At 40.5% G+C, this 16,330-nt stretch overlaps 1 protein-coding gene and 1 long non-coding RNA gene across 12 annotated transcripts in view; both read left to right on the forward strand.

The window, feature by feature from the left end:
- RBMS3 (RNA binding motif single stranded interacting protein 3) overlaps positions 1 to 16,330 on the forward strand; it is a 1,278,684-nt gene that overhangs the window by 141,954 nt on the left and 1,120,400 nt on the right. The window lies entirely within an intron of this gene.
- LOC144294017 (uncharacterized) overlaps positions 1 to 16,330 on the forward strand; it is a 157,574-nt gene that overhangs the window by 139,844 nt on the left and 1,400 nt on the right. The window contains exons 1-2 of one of the 3 annotated variants that reach the window (XR_013361402.1): positions 12,835 to 15,623; positions 16,121 to 16,330. This is a non-coding gene — a long non-coding RNA (uncharacterized LOC144294017). Of the gene's footprint in view, positions 1 to 12,834 lie in introns of those variants that run through there. The other 2 variants (XR_013361401.1, XR_013361400.1) reach the window with 2 other exon arrangements.

Below are 16,330 nucleotides of genomic sequence, written 5' to 3' on the forward strand. Positions count from 1 at the left end.
TCACCCAATTATCCCTCCCCTGAACCCACCTCCCCTCCAGCAACCCTGTTTATTTCCTGTAGTTAAGAGTCTCTTATGGCTTGTCTCCCTATTTTCATCTTATTTTATTTTTCCTTCTCTTCCCCTATGTTCATCTGTTTTGTTTCTTAAATTCCACATATGAGTGAAGACATATGGATTTGTCTTTTTCTGATTTATTTCACTTAGCATAACACCTTTTAGTTCCATTCATGTTGTTGCAAATGGCAAGATCTCATTCTTTTTGTTAGCTCAGTAGTATTCATTCCATTGTGTGTGTGTGTATATATATATATATATATATATATATATATATATACACACACCACATCTTCTTTATTCACTCATCAGTACGTGGACATTTGGGCCCCCTCCATGGTTTGGCTATTGTCGATAATGCTGCTCTACACATCCGGGTATGTATATTGGCTATTGTGGACATTGCTCAATGCTATAAACATTGGGGTGCAGGTGCCCCTTAAAATCACTATGTTTGTATCCTTTAGTAGTGCAATTGATGGGTTATGGGATAGTTTTTTTTTTTTTAACTCCATACTGTTTGGATGAGATGATACAGACATTCAGACCATAGCGCTTGGGCAGAGTGGAACTGTTTGAGTAAAACCAGAAAACTAAGAATTACCAAGGAAAGAGAGCGAATTTGTCAACAAAAGATATTTGAAAAAAATATACCAAATACGCAGCCTAAAAATAAAAAATAAATCAGGAAAAACATTCATTAACACATGACAGAAGTTTATATAGAGGTAATATGACCAGACAAAATGACATAAAAAATAAAGAACTAAATTTTAAAAATGGGCAAAGTCTATAAACAGTCCATTTATAGAGAAAGGACTTCTTTTTTTTTTAATTTTTATTTATTTATGATAGTTACAGAGAGAGAGGGAGGCAGAGACATAGGCAGAGGGAGAAGCAGGCTCCATGCACCAGGAGCCCGACGTGGGATTCGATCCCGGGTCTCCAGGATCGCGCCCTGGGCCAAAGGCAGGCGCCAAAACGCTGCACCACCCAGGGATCCCAGGACTTCTTTTTTTTTGAGAAAAGACTTCTAATAACTTATAAATTGCCAATAACTTTAAAAATATTTGTCACCAAAAAAATATTTGTCACCTCATTTGTAGTCTAGATATCATAAATTAAAACTACATTGGAGCGAAAATTTTCCACCTTTTGGATTAGCTACAATTAAAAGCATTTACCATATAACTCATGGGACTTTGTCATATGTATACTTTCATATGCTTATGGTCACAGTATAAATTTATACATTAGGGAAAAAATGTGGTAGCATTTGTGAAAATGAAAAGTATACACACCCAAGAAACCCATTGGGTAACAGTTCCGTAGCAGCCGCAGCATATTACATTAAGACATCAGTATACAGGTAAATGTTTGATCACTGGCTCTCAAGAAAAAGGAGATGAGGGAGGGAAGAAAGGAAAGGAAAGGAAGAAAGAAAATCTCTCCTTTGTAGCAACTGCCACTTTCCATGGTGTAAATACTCCCACCTTGGCCAACTTCAAGCTAGTAATGTGCAGGGTTAGGAAAAGATGCACACAGTTGTATGGGTATGCTCATAAGACATGTGTACCAGAACCCAGTTATAACATTACTATGATCTCTTAACTTTGTCTTCTGTAATCTCTCTGTATTATTAGAATTGTTTACAAAAAAACACATTAAATACTTCTGTGGTTTTTGACATTCCTATAAAAAAAAATTTTAAAAGTGTTTACTTCATCAAGTCTTCTACAGTTACCCCATAAAGTCTCTCAGTATTTTCTCATATGATTTATTGGGTTCTGGAGTCTCAAACTCTGTCAAGTGCTCCATTACTATTTTCTCATCATCTATTAGACATTGTAAAGAAATCTGACAGCTCTCTTAATAAAATGAATCTTCAAAACTCCAAGGTTGGCAAAGGAGTGAGAGATAACTTCATTGCTAACTTTGCAGTATCTGTGTGTGATTGTATTAAGGGAACAGTCATATTTCCCTTCGATTTTAATGTCACCAGAGTATAAGTTTCATGGAGGCAGAGACCATGTTTGTCTTATTCTCCAGAGTTTCCAAAGGGTAGCCCAATTCTTGGCATTTGAGAGTTAATAAATAACCAGCTGGTAAATAAACACATATTCTCTTTGCCATCCTTGGCCCTTTTTGTTTGAAAACTATTCTAATAGAGAAAACAGCAAAAGAGTTGAGCTCCTTCTCTGCTATGAACATTAATTACACTACTGTTAGCCAAACCATCTCTACCCATTTTCCTTTTTGGCTTGAGTTTAAAAGAAAGAGAAGAAAAAGGTGCTCATGTTTCTTTATATTTTTCTTTAAAAACCTTTGCTTCTTTCTCTGCTTTAGCCTGACCATTTGTCATTTAATAAACCCTTTAAAAAGATAAGCTTATCCTAGAGCTTTCTCTGCAGCCATTTGGTTAGTATTATCATTTAAAAATCTATTCCTGTTATGTTTATTTGGACCTTTATGATAGAATTATTGGAATTTCTCCCTTTAATAATCTCTTACCTCATTTGAACCATCTTCCTTTTTAATTTCTCAAGCAATGGTGTCATGGTTCTCTTTGCTTTGGTCTGATGGGCCAAGAACTTATGGTTTCTCAGCATCCTCAGCCTACTGGCCATGGGTGTCACTAGCTATTGGACTTTACTTGTCTTTGTTCCTTACCTCAAAAGCCCTTGGGCTGCAGTATATGGGACAGACATTTCACTGTTTCTTCTCAGTTTAATGATGTAGGGAATGTTTGCCAAATGCCTACTGCATGTCTGGGTCAGTGTTGTCTATTTTATTATAAGCTCCTAGGAAAAACAAATGTCAAGCTGTCTAATATAGTGCAGTTCCTTTGGGCACTAAAGTGCTGTGTGTATTTGTGTGTGGTGTATGTGTGTAAAGAAAATATTTTATTTACATGTTTTTAAAGGAAAAGGTCTGCAATAGGTTGGTATTTAGATAATAATTCCAAGTCCTCTAAAAATAGTGTAATATCTGTAAGCTGAGTATGAGTGAGCCAATCAGCAGATATGGAGGGTTATGGAATAAACCTCAAAGTAATATAGAGTGACTCCTTAATATCATTATAGAAGGTAGAAATTAACTGTAAAGTGTTTACGAACTATTTCATACCTCTCAGCTGCCTGTTGTATCCTTTTTGCAAAGTCCGTGAAGAGATAAGGAACCAGGACACTTAGAAAGGGAAAGAGGGGATATTCTGTGTTAAGTAGTCCAGCAGAGAAGAAAAATGCATTTTTCTGTTCATTTCAGTGCTAGAGAAATTGAAAACTTAAATATGAGGGAAGGCCACATGGAGTCTAGGCATAATGCTGGAGGATAAATGATTTTGAGCAAAGAACCTGCCCATCACACAGAGCAAGGTGGGGGGGGGGTGACAAGGAACTCAGGATAGCATAAGACCTCATCAAGTTTGTATTTATGATCATGTTTAGATTTAGTGACTAATAATGATGTAAAGTTTGTAAATGTGGCATCTCATTTTACTTAGGTGTTTAAATTTCTTTTGCTATTGTACTGTATATTGTTTGACTAAATATAAGGAAAGGTAATTGTTTTAATAAACAAGTCTATTTTGTGTGTGTGGGTGGGGGGAACTTTACCTAAGTGGAATGATGATACTATTTATATCTCTATTTCAGTCTGTGAAACTAAGGCACTACCCCTCCACTGGCAACTGAATATCTGAATTGTATACAGTGTTTAGGAAGAAATAAATAGCCTCATTCTATAAAGCCATGCCTATAAAATGACAGTAAACTTCATTGCAATTAGCTCTTATACTCTGATTAGAAACATATAAACCTGCCAAAGAATCTTTATCTTAAAATCTGTGGCCTAACCATTTCCATCTCCATCATCTGAGCTCAGGGGACAAAGCTTCAGTCTCCAAGGAATCTGGGATTATTCATTGAATTACTGTCTTCCTTACCTGCAAAAATGGACATTCTCTTTGTCCCTTGCCAGATTCCCAAGGGGACATGAAGAATGAAGTCTTTAAAGCTCTGCAGAATATATATAAATAATTGTTTTAATTGAACACTCTTCTTGGGCAGACAAATAGGTCCTATGATTTGACAGGTTCCTTTTCATCTCCATTACCTATGATGGAAATGCATAAATCCTGTTCTAACCAGCTCATATGTTAATATCTTCAACAGGATCCTGATAGATCTGCCAACCTAGATGGATGTGATTTCTAACCAGCTTCACATTCCAGCTGTGTAACAAACTAGAAGGGCAAAGCAGATCCAATTTGGGCTTTTCACTTTGCTAAGCATAGTAATGAATTCATCTCCACTTTCTCCTGTGAGAGCACCGAGAAGAATTTGAAGTGTATTAAAATGATGACCAAACACGAATTTGAGACATAATTCAATTACACAAGTTATTACAAGGACACCTACTAAGTGCAGGACATTCTACTAAGTGTTCACTAGGAGAAATGCTTCCAAATGTCAATGACACTCAGTCCCTTCTATCAAGAAACTTAAAATATAGTCAAGGAGATAAAGGGATGCATACTTAATACTAGTAAAAGCAAACTGTGATGAGCCAGAGCATATTACTAAGAGGAGACTAACTCTGATAGAATCAGGCATAAGTAGATGGAAAAGATGATTGGAAGCAAGCCTTGAGGAGTATGAAATTTATTTACTGTTGCTATTTCTGCTGTTTCAGCACTACGGTCCTACCTAGATAGAGGTAAAAATGGCTACCCAACAATGCTGTTTTTTGAATGAATGGGCCTGAATGCGTTGGCCCCCAGTTCTTCATCTTTAAACAGGAGAGAAGCTTGGTAAATATGAGAGAAGCTGAAGGAAAGAACTCTGTGAGAGAAGGACCAAAACTCCCTATGGGTCTTCCAAGAGTGTGCTTAAACGGTGATGCTGTGTGTGCTTCACATAGACTTTCTGAATAGACTCATCTCATTGTGGTGGTCGTGGAGCGTAGGTGGGACCTTGAGAAAGAAGGGCCGATTTTAGAGCCTAAGGTCCTGATGGAAGACAGTGTGTGAAGAATAGATTATGAAAATGGGAGTGGGATCAATGAGAGAAAATAGGCAATGAAGAAATTTTAACAAACAGGGCCATATTTTCAGGCCTACGTTGAAAGGGAACTTGATGTTTTGAGAACTGTCAGTTCTGTTGATTCTTTATAATACTGTCTCTTACCTTGGATTCCAAACATTTTATGCAGTTTACTTTCATATAAGATAGCACTGGATTCCTGAGTGTTTTACCTTGACAGTGTTGATATTCTTAAGCCCTGTTTACCCAAACAGCGGCTTGGGATAATTTTGTTTGTCTACCTAAATAGAATAACATTTTTTTCCTGCAGACATCAAACATATTACTGTTTGTGATCATAAGGACTGTCAGTTTCAAGACTATCTTGGGAAAAGAGAACAAAATTCAGATTTTTATATTATTAATCAGAATGCAGGTCACTTCGTACAGTAGAGTTTTTTCTTCTTAAGAAAATTAGTTGATCCTTTGGATTTTATATAATAAAGGCTTTTTTTTTCCTTGCCCCTTCTCCCTTTGTCAATAAATTAAAACTCCATCATATCAACTTCATCAATCATTAACAAAAACAAAAATAACATCAGCCTATTGTTTTTATTGACTATATTGGTGAAATTAATACAGAGACTGAGTACTTTGTGAGCTAAGAGTTTAGTGGAAACCAGAGCTTCATGGAAGAGTTTGCTGGTCAGGGGTCAGGAAACCTGTTTCTTGATTTTGACTTTGCTACATACTTGCAGAGACTTAACTAGTGGTTCTCTGTGGGTCACTATGTCCATGTTGGTAAAATTTAGGGTTTTAAAGCTTGCTTCATGGTTACAAATAATAACAACAACAAATGCTATTGAGCACTTACTCTATCAGACACTGTGCTAAGCCCTCTGCTTGTACTATCCCACATAATTCAAATGACAGCTGCTTTTGAGGTAAAATCATTATTATCCTGTATTTTCAGTTGAGGGAATTGAAGGTAAAGTGTGTCATGGTCTAACATACTGCGCATTGTGCTGAGTGCTTTTCATGTAGTGTAGCCTGTTGTGATGTGATCCTCTCAGCAGCCTTACATTCTAGCTCTCTCTGTCAGAGAAACCCTGGGAATTTGGCAACTTACAAGCCAAATCTGGCCCATCGATGTGTCTTATTTGCCTGTATGGTAATTAAAAAAAAATTATAGTTGCCAACATTTTAATGTCAGCAAGATTCCTATAAATAATCTAGATTTCTGGCTTCTTTTGAAAAATGGAAAGATCTGGCATCCCTAGGCCGTAATCCTTCCATGGCAAATGAACACTGGAAGTGAATGGTGTGCTTTCAAGTTTCACACAGTGCCCACCCAGCCTTTTTCCTTTGTCTGTGTTACCTCCAAAGCTTTTGTGTTCATAAGAGTTTTTGACTTCTGCATTAAAGATTTCTACTTCTCCAAGACCAAGGAATTTAAAGGTTTGTTGGATAGCACAGGAAGTTGGTGATCCTACTTGGCTTCTTGCTCATGATAGCCAGTGAAAGTCATAGTGGTGTTGTTTCTCTTTTGCAGGGCTTTTACGGACAGCATTTCTTCAGCATAAGTGACATTTCAAAATCATTTCAAAATCAGCAAGGCAAGCTGAATCGTAATTGGCTCTGTCACCATTTGGGTTTGATGCTGGCACCTCATGTGTTTGCCCTGGTTGAATAATCTGTTTGCATCTGAGTAGACCACACACAGACGAATGTGAACTCTGTTTATATTCATTTCCTGCCTGGGAACTTGGTTCCTCTGGGTCACGGCTTTGGAACGATTGATAGATTGGAAATTTACTGGTATAGACGTGGGTAGAAAAACTCACTTAAACCCATTTTGGAAGCTGACCTTCATAACCTTATTTGAGCTCCAGTGAAAGGGACATTCTCATTGATAGCTCCAGTGGATTAGAGCAAATGCAAGGAGCCTGATGTCTGAATATGAGATGTTCAATGTAATCAAGAGTTTTAGTGTTTGCATTTTATAGATGAGGTACTCGAAACCCAGAATTGTCTAAAGTTACATTAGTTGGGGAAGTACCCATTACATATCACCAGCACCTCTCATTAATGAGTAGAATTCTCTCTTATTTTCTCGATGTCTCTCAGGCAAGTCAACAAGCTCCATTTCTAGAATTCCCAAGGCCAAGGAAAGACCAATGTACCCTCTCTGTTCCCATTTCCGGGGAGCAGCAGTCTACAGGGAACCAAGGGGGAAGGGATTAAGTTTAGGAGACTGAAAGCTCCTGAGTGTGCTCTGTGCCTTGGACTGGGGCAGCCACAGGGGCTTCCTGGGACCTCTTTCCCCATTGTGATGAGAAAAAAAGAGAAGGCCCCCAGGAGACTCATTGGCACCATCTTTATCTGGGACACTTGTCTGGGACCTACCTAAACCCATGGAAGCCTGGGAATTCCTGATCCAAGTTGGGCAGCTACAAGGTATTTCCTGTGACAGTGAGCTCCAGAACTTTTTATTAGAAAAGATAGGCACTTTAACTCAATCCTCAGCACTGTACTAGGTATTTTGAGACCACAAAAGGAACATGTATGAAAAACAGCTTCGGCCTTCAGGGAGTTCATACCACAGGTCGAGGACATGTATAAAGATGTTCAAATAGGAGCTTCTAGGCCTCTTTGAGGCTCTGAGCATCAATGTCATAAAAACACTTTATGATAAATAATCTCTTTTCTTTTCCTGACCCTTAACAGCCAGAAACTGTCAAGGACAAATGCAGTTTTGGGGTAAAGGAAAGGAATTGCTATAACTCTAAGGTGGGGAGATATTGAACTATCATGGACTACAGGAGAGAGTAGGCAGGATGAGAATTGACCTCAAATAAACTACCCTTTAATTTTTGGAGACATTAGACATTAATAAGGCAAACATGGGGCCATGTTTAATCTTATAACTTGCTACAGGTTAAAAAGCCAGTGATGAATGCAAAGTTGAGCACAATTTGGGATAGTATGGAATATTTTATAACATGACTCCTAAAAAAGTGCTGAAGTCTTTTGTGTGGGTAAAATCATTGGCAACCTAGGATATAATTTTCTTTCTGTAATGGCACTCAGGCATGCAAGAAACCCAGGGAGTCAGTAAGCCTAATGGAAATGTGTTCCCTTTTTCTCTTCTGCCATGGTTCTCTTTCAGTAGACCTGGAGCTTTGAAGGTGACTGTAATTAAACATTCGTTCTATTGGCTTGTACTAATCATGTGTGAGAAAATGGAGTAGTGAATTTTTCCCATAAACAATGTGCAGAATTCATCTGAACGGACCAGATCATTTAGATCTTCACTCTGAGACTTGATAGCTCTGGCTGTTGTATCTATGTATCATTCAAATGATTATTTGTTTCCTGAGTGAGTTAATCTGGCTGACAGTTCATTTCTGTATAGATAGGGGTAGAAGTTAGAGGAAGATTAAGAAAGTACATCATGTGTGCCTTCATATTTGGTGCTTAGAAATCTCTAGTTGTCATTGTGATTCCTTTCCATGCCCTTCTTGATTCTGACTTCTTTTTGGCCATTGTGACAGCATTTTATTATTCTGTTTGCCATTCATTTCTGGATGAATTACCCATTGCTCTGTCCACTTGTCATTGTGGCTTCTTCAAGTTCCCATGTGATGGGGGTGGAGTGAGCAAACAAACCAGCCTAGGCTGTGTAAAGGGCTGGGCTTTCTATTGAAATAAGAATTATTCTTAGAAAGCTGCTGGAGAATTCAGTTTCCTCAATCAGCATTTATGTAAAGCCATATGTTGGTGTGATTTTCCCAGATAAAGCCTTAGAAATGTTCTTTTAGAATCCCCTAACTGGTAGATAGCTCCATTTTGTGGGCAGGCCTGTCCTATGTACCAGGAGCTGTGCAGAGCCTCTGGGATATTGAGTGCATGAGGTTTCCACCGGCCATTCACTCTTGAGGCACTAGATTCAACCAGAAAGGATTGAAAAGATATTGCAGGGAAGTCTCTTAGCAGCCAAATTGGGGATATGGAGTGATCTGTTTAATCAATACCTTATTTGGATTGTCAGCTGTAAAAGGCTTAGAAAATAATGCAACAGAATACTCAGTTCTGAAATAACACTGTCATTTCACCTTTCTTTTATTCAGAAGGTCCCTTAGAATCTTTGTATCCTGAGCAAGCCAGTTAATAAAGATTTGAGGTCTAGGATGTCTGATAAACTAGATTTTTTTATTCTGGTTGGGAAAGGAAATAGATAAATGGAAAGGGCATAAAGTCCTTCTGGCCCGGGAGAGGGATGAGAGGTAGGGGCATTTGTAGTTAGAGGTACTAATTTTTATTGCTGTGTGCCTCTGCTAATTGTCCCCTAAACCATCATTTTTGGAGTGTAAGATGGGTCAAGTAGGGCTTCCTCTTTATCTGTTTTGGTCCCTCACCTATTAGCACCCAGTTCTGTGATCAATTTTGAGGTGCTTAATCAGAAGGCCCAGCCTTTTCAGCAAAGGCCCAGAATTTTTGGAAAAGATTTCCTGGAGATGGACCTGATATTGCTCTGTCTAGCTTATCTAGCTCACTTTGCCTCTGGCTGGACTCTCACTCAGAAACAGGCTAAGAGAACATATCTGACAATGCAGCATCTCTCATCCTATGTGGCTGGAGGGCTTAGCACGTGCCACATGACTCTGGTGTCCTGACTTGATGCCCTGTCTCAGTGCCAGCTTCCATTCCGGGTTTCCAGGCTCATCCTTCATAGGGTTGAAAATAGTGTCACAGTTTCCTTCTCTTAGGAGCTATCTCACCTTTGACAAGCCCATGGGACAAACGGACCTGACCTCTGTGGCCTCTTGTCTGTCAGCCCTGATTGAATATTCACTCTGTGGAGCATCATGCCAGGCACTGTGGAAAATTATAGAAGGAGGAGGCGATGCACTCCTGGCCTTTGAACATCTTATCAACTTAGCGGGGGGACAGAACCAGCACAAAGCAAAATACAGGAAAATTCAAATGTCAGCCAGACACATATTGTTCATTATTTATAAATCCAATTAAAGAAGCCTAGGAACACATATTTATGTTCACATATTAATATGTACATAAAATTAAAGCATTTGCTAAAATGCTTTGAATTAACAGGAATTGGAAAAAGACCATTTTCTGCTGCCTAATAAGTTTTGGTTCTCCAGGAATGACCTCGAGATAAGGATTTAAGAGCAAATAGTTTTTTTGAGAAGTTTTGGAAACACCACCAAGAGGGAAAGGAAAGGAAGATAAGAGCTATAAAGGCAGCCAACAAAGGATGTGTTCCTGAGCCAGCTATGGATGATGATGGACACTTAGGCTTAAGTCCTATGGGGAGCTTTTGGGGAACAGCCAAGATACACCCCCTATCATTATCATCTGGACTGTCAGCCTCTGGTTGAGGACTCCTCTCAGGACCAGTAACCGCACATTCCTGGCCTGCCATGCCCAGAGAGATAGTTTTTGGAGAACACTCTCATGCAAAGAGATGCAGCTAATGGCAGCTGGAGGTTGGCCTTGGAAAGGCCTGAAGAATACAGAGTAGGGGGGAGATATTGATAGCTTCTGCTACATTTATAGATAATGGAAGCAATGGCTTGGACCGGAAAGGAGAGAGAGGTTTTGAACACTGAGAAGAAAACACTGTCTATGAAGGCCTGGATTAATAGTGGGTGATGTTGAAGCCAGACCCATAGGCTTTCTTATATGAGTTCCTCAATAGAGTATGGTTCACCTGACATTGGGAAGAAGGTACCAGCTGAAGCATGTTGAGATGGAAGGCGGTTTGGAGCCTGAGGATCCAGGTTGTAATGGCTGCTCTACCAAGTTAGGACACCCGGTGTTCTAGTAGGCATATGTTGGCTATGGTTGATGTTGGGCTAGCAGGTAGGTTAGCCACACTGTGGATTATAGACAGTCACTTTATCTGTGGCATGAAGACCTGATTCTTCCATAGGGATCATTCCAGAAGAATGGAAGCTGCATGTGATTGGAGAACAATATGTGCTTCTTCAGCTCACTTAGGTTGAAGAGGCAGGCGGTGACCAATAAGCAGTGGGGATTTCATCCCAAGTCTCCTGCTATGTTTATAAAGGATAAGACTGGCAGCATTGTCAGGGAAGTGGTCAGTATCTCTAAAGTGAATGGTTCTAATACAGTACAGTCTCCTCTTCTGTTGCATTGCTTTGCATTGGTTTGTATTGTATTGTCTTGTGTGTGTGTACCTTCTCTAGAGAGCTGGCAGATGGGGGCAGTGAAACCTGTCAAAGGCTGCAGCGTTGCAGAGGGCTCTCGTTCATCTGACATAGTTGTTGATGCATTGCCACAGAAGGTCTGCATCCCAGGCTTTAGCAAATGCCCCTGCTGCGACTCTCATGTGTTGATCTTTGTTAATGGAAATGTCCATGTGTTTTACCTGATTTTTAGCTGCCCTGGCAGATGTGCCCAGGAATGAGCTCCCAGAGATTGCACCTCAGGGGTTAATTACTCTCTGATACATCAAATTATGTTATTTGATGTGCTCTATTCCTTTTTTGCTATCCTGTGTTTACATGCTAGGCAGAGAAGATCTAGAATAGAAGTGCCAGGATATGTTAATAATTTATTGATAACTTTTATGTGGGGAAAATAAAAGTAAGACATGTTCATATATTCTTATATACACAGTAACATAGATTGTCCATGGAAGAGGGAGAGGAATAGTGTATCAGGTTGGGTCTGGTCAGAAGACAGAAGCTAAACAAGTTATTTAACAGGAAGATTTACTATGAAGACTTTTGTAGGGGAGGGAAAAGTTTTCCTCGACTCGTCAGAGTCCCTGCCTCTGTCTGAAAAGCAAGCTGACAAAGACAGATTAATAGGAGAAAAGAATATAGATTTATTTAATATAAATGTTATGTGACATGGAACCTTCACAAAGAAATGAAGACCCACAACAGTGGTTAGAGCTGTGAATTTCTCAGAAAGGCAGGATGAAGAGTGAGCAGTGGTGGGGGGATATGAGAGGTCAAAGACTAGGGGGTAATCATAGTAACCTGGGGGAAACTAAGCAAGGCTCCTTGATAAAATTCTTCTAGGTGTCCCTTTGTCTTTAGAGATGAGGGTGCTCCTTTTCTCCGGGCATAGAGAGGACACCTCTCAGGAGGGCTCGGTGACCTGTTTCAGGGAAGAAGAGAGACAGGAGACAGAGAAGAGAGTGACCTTACCACTTCTGCTGTTCTCTCAGATTTCAGTTTACAATATTCAGGATGCCAACGTGGCATGTTTTGGGATGGCATTTCTTGAACCTCATCACTTGTTAGCCAGATGTTAAATAATCCAACAGGGGTCACAGAGTGCAGGAAGCAGCTGGACCTCTAGGGCTGGGGGAACAAAGGAAAGAAGTTAGGGTAATGAAAACTTAGATACTTAGATGATAGGCCCTGCAGATGGAGAACCCAGACTTCTGAGGAGGGAACACTAGCTGGCTGTGCTGGTATCTCTGAAGGGGGCTGGAAATAGAAACTGCAAAGTGGAGTCAGCTGCTCTGACTGGAACCAGTTGCTATTGCCACTGTGAAGAGTTCTCGCTGGAGCCATGTGACAGAATAGGAATCTCATAGGAGCCAGTTCCCTCTCCTCCTGCTACGGGCAGACCTAACAGGGAGCCTGCGGCCCAAGAGAGATGTGCTTTGCAGGGCCCCAGCACTATGAAGCAGGGTGGGTTTGGAGGCGAAACACAGTTCAGTTAAAAACCAACCCAGAGAGAGAACATAAATGTATGTATACACACAAAAGAGAAAAGAGAGAGTTCATGTGCATTTGAGTGAGCTAGCAAGAACAAGAATGTAGCCAAGAGCTGCCTGGGATAAGGAGTGTTGCTACTGGGTTATGGAAATAATCATAATAATAGCCTGCACATAAGAACTTGGTGCAGAATAACATTAAGGATCATTATTTAACATGGGTTGAGGTGGTGATTAAGTTCTAAAGTCAGGGCATTAGGGGAAAATCACATATAAACACTAGAATCATGCACTAAGACCCTGAGAGCCTGTTGAAATGAGAAAGCATCTGTATTTCCCATCTTGTGCTCGACTTGTGACAAACACATGTATACTGAGTGGAATGCAGGTGGAACACCTCTCCTCTGCCCCACTGATACTACTTTCTTCTGCTCTCTCACTGAGCATGGAGAGAAGAATTTTTCTTAAAGATTTTATTATTCATTAGAGACACACACAGAGAGAGGCAGAGACACAGACAGAGGGGGAAGTAGGCTCCCCTTGATCTCAGGACCCTGGGATCAGGCCTTGAGCCGAAGGCACACACTCAACCACTGAGCTAGCCAGGCATCCTGAGAGAGGAATTCTTATAAGTTATGTGTGTATGTGTGCTACAGCTTCCCCTTAAATTATACCAAGTATGTGCTAAGCACTCTCCATATGCTGTTTTACTTGCTGATCACATTGACCCTAGAAGTGGTATTATGCCTCCTTAACTAAAAAGAGATCAGATGCCCAGGAACATTGACTAATGTGCTGTGGGCACAGCCAGTGAATGAAAGAACCTGCATTTCCAACCCAAGTGTATCTTGCTCCAATCCTATGCTCTGTAATGAGCAAAGCCCTATTTCCCCCTCTGAAGGTTCTGCCCTGACTTTATGTCTAGGGCAAATCAAGTCCTCTCTAACATCAAAACAGGGGGCCTCTGCAAGGTCTTCAAGGTATAGTAGACCTGCAGTGTCAGTACAGCAGTATGCTTACAATTAAATTAAGTAGCATTAAGTAAAATTTAAAAGTCAGTTCCTCATTGACACATGAGTCAGTACCAAGTAGAAAAATTTCAAGAGCTCAGGAGCTACATATGGCTCATGACTACCATATTAGCACACAACATCTCCCTTCTCACAGAAAGTGCTACAGTACATCCATAGTGAGTGGGAGTGTGATTCTTAACCTCGTTAACAGGCCCAGCTCTGCATCTTACTGGTTGTGCATCCACAGGCATTTTCCTTAACCTCCCTGGGCCTTATTTGCCAAATCTGTAAAATAGAAATAGTCAGGGCAGCTCCTCACAGGGTTCAGATGAACGTTAAGTAAGACACTGTAAATTTCTTAGTTTGGTACCTCACACATCACAAGTTCTCAGCATGTGTTACCTATGGGGAGAAAGGGTTTCCTAGCTCTAACATTATGTGATTTTCTGAAAGTTCTACTTTCAGAAACGTCGCCATTCCCCCCCCCCCTTTTTAAAGATTTTATTTATTTATTCATTAGAGACACAGAGATAGGCAGAGACATAGGTAGAGGGAGAAGCAGGCTCCATGCAGGAAGCCTGATGTGGAACTCGATCCCAGAACTCCAGGATCACGACCTGAGCCGAAGGCAGACACACAACCTCTGAGCCACCCAGGCGTCCCCCTATTTACCTTTTATTATCATTTGATGAAGAGAGGAAGAAGTTTGAAGCAAGGGAAGGAATATCTTGATAATTGATACTTGGCATGCTTTATCGAGTCAGGAAATCCTACATTAACTCACAGAACATTGTATTAAATATTCTATTTAATATACATTCCTTTAACCCATACTATGTACCAGGTTTTGATCTAAGAACTTAACATACACTCTCTCACTGAATCCTCCAAATGGGCCTATATTGTAGCTCTTCCCTACACTCATTTTTAGTACCCTCCACATTTTACCACTTTTCTGGGTAAGTCCTGCAGGAGTTGGAAAGAGGAAGATTCTACCCTTATGAAGAGAGTAGAGAAACTAATAACTGCCAACGGTATATTATCTCAGGCTAGATATTTTGTGTGTATTATCTAATAATAATAATATTATTATTAGATTATTATTAATAATAATAATGCAACAGCCCTATGAGGTGGGTTATACTTTCCTCATTTTATAGATGTTGAAATAAACTAAAGAAGTAAATAAACTAGCCCAGCATCACACCACTAGTTCAGGGTGAGACTAGGAATCTAATCCAGGCCTAATTTCAAACCCCATATATTTTTCTCAGCATCTTGATATATATGGATAGGGAAGATAATATTTTTGCATGTTCAAGTATAATACAAGTATAATACAATATATTGTATTTTATAATACAATAAAAGAACATAGATAAATTGCCACGGGAGTTAAGAGGAAGAGGGATTACTCCTAGTCAAGAGGTCATGACTGTCCTCTTTGAAGAGGTAGCATCCAAAATCGAGCTTGAAAGTTGGTAATGTGGGCAGATAGTATGGGGGAAGAAGATTCCAGGCAGAGGGAAGAGCACAAGGACAGATTATGACAGGATGAGGATACCATGAATAGTTTGCAGAGAGGGGTTTGGGGTGGAGTTTTGCCTGGGTGGGAGGGACTCTCTGGTCACCAGCATTCTTAGATTTGCCAGTGCGTGGTTATAGTAAAAAGTAGAGTAACTCTTAATTTCATTATTGATTTTAAGTCCTCTACAAGACAGTGCACCCTCTTTATCATGTGTGCTGAGAGCAGAGCACTCCCACCAGCACCTACCCTTTGGTATGACACTGGCAGCTGGGTGGGTTTGGGTAAGTTCTCCTCTCTTTACCTTTCCTGGTAGTACTGTAAGTTCTTGTGATTCTCAGCCTGTGTTCTTCACTGGTGGGCAGCCTACCCGTTGTTCCAAGGAGGTAGATTCTCTGAAGGACAGAGGGGTAGCCCTGGACTTCCCATGAGTTTTGGGAAAGGGGGATCACAGGTGGAACCAGGGGTCTGGCATGCTTCAGTTCTGGAATTCTCCTGACCCAGGTATAGAAACTTTAGGATCTGGATGATGCTGTAGATTCAACGAGCAAGGCTAGATTAAACCTAAGGGCCTGGACCATGGGCTTGGAGGAATCTTCTATCACTGGGTAGGAAATTGAGTGTTTGAAGTTTAAGACTGAAATCACTAACGAGAAGCCTGGGTGGTTATTGATACCCCTCCCACCCCACCTCCACCCTTTCCTTCACCACCACCCTGGGGCAAAGAAAGATGGAGAACCTCCTGCTAATTTTCAACTGCACTTTGCTCTCTGTTATGTAGTATTTCAGTGACAGGATCTACTCAGGAGAATTGGGGCAAGGCTGGCTGAGGTTCTCAAGGAGCTGAATTTTGGGTTCAGGTGCCTGCGTGGCAGTGGAATGATGCTTCCTGACCTTTCAGACTTTGAGACCTCTGGGCGGTCTTAGACTTCACCTGGAGCCTCCTGTCCAGGATGCGACCACCTAGGGAAATTCCAGGGAAAGGTGGCAG

The sequence above is a fragment of the Canis aureus genome, chromosome 22, assembly GCF_053574225.1.
Source record: "Canis aureus isolate CA01 chromosome 22, VMU_Caureus_v.1.0, whole genome shotgun sequence".
Lineage (NCBI taxonomy): Eukaryota > Metazoa > Chordata > Mammalia > Carnivora > Canidae > Canis > Canis aureus.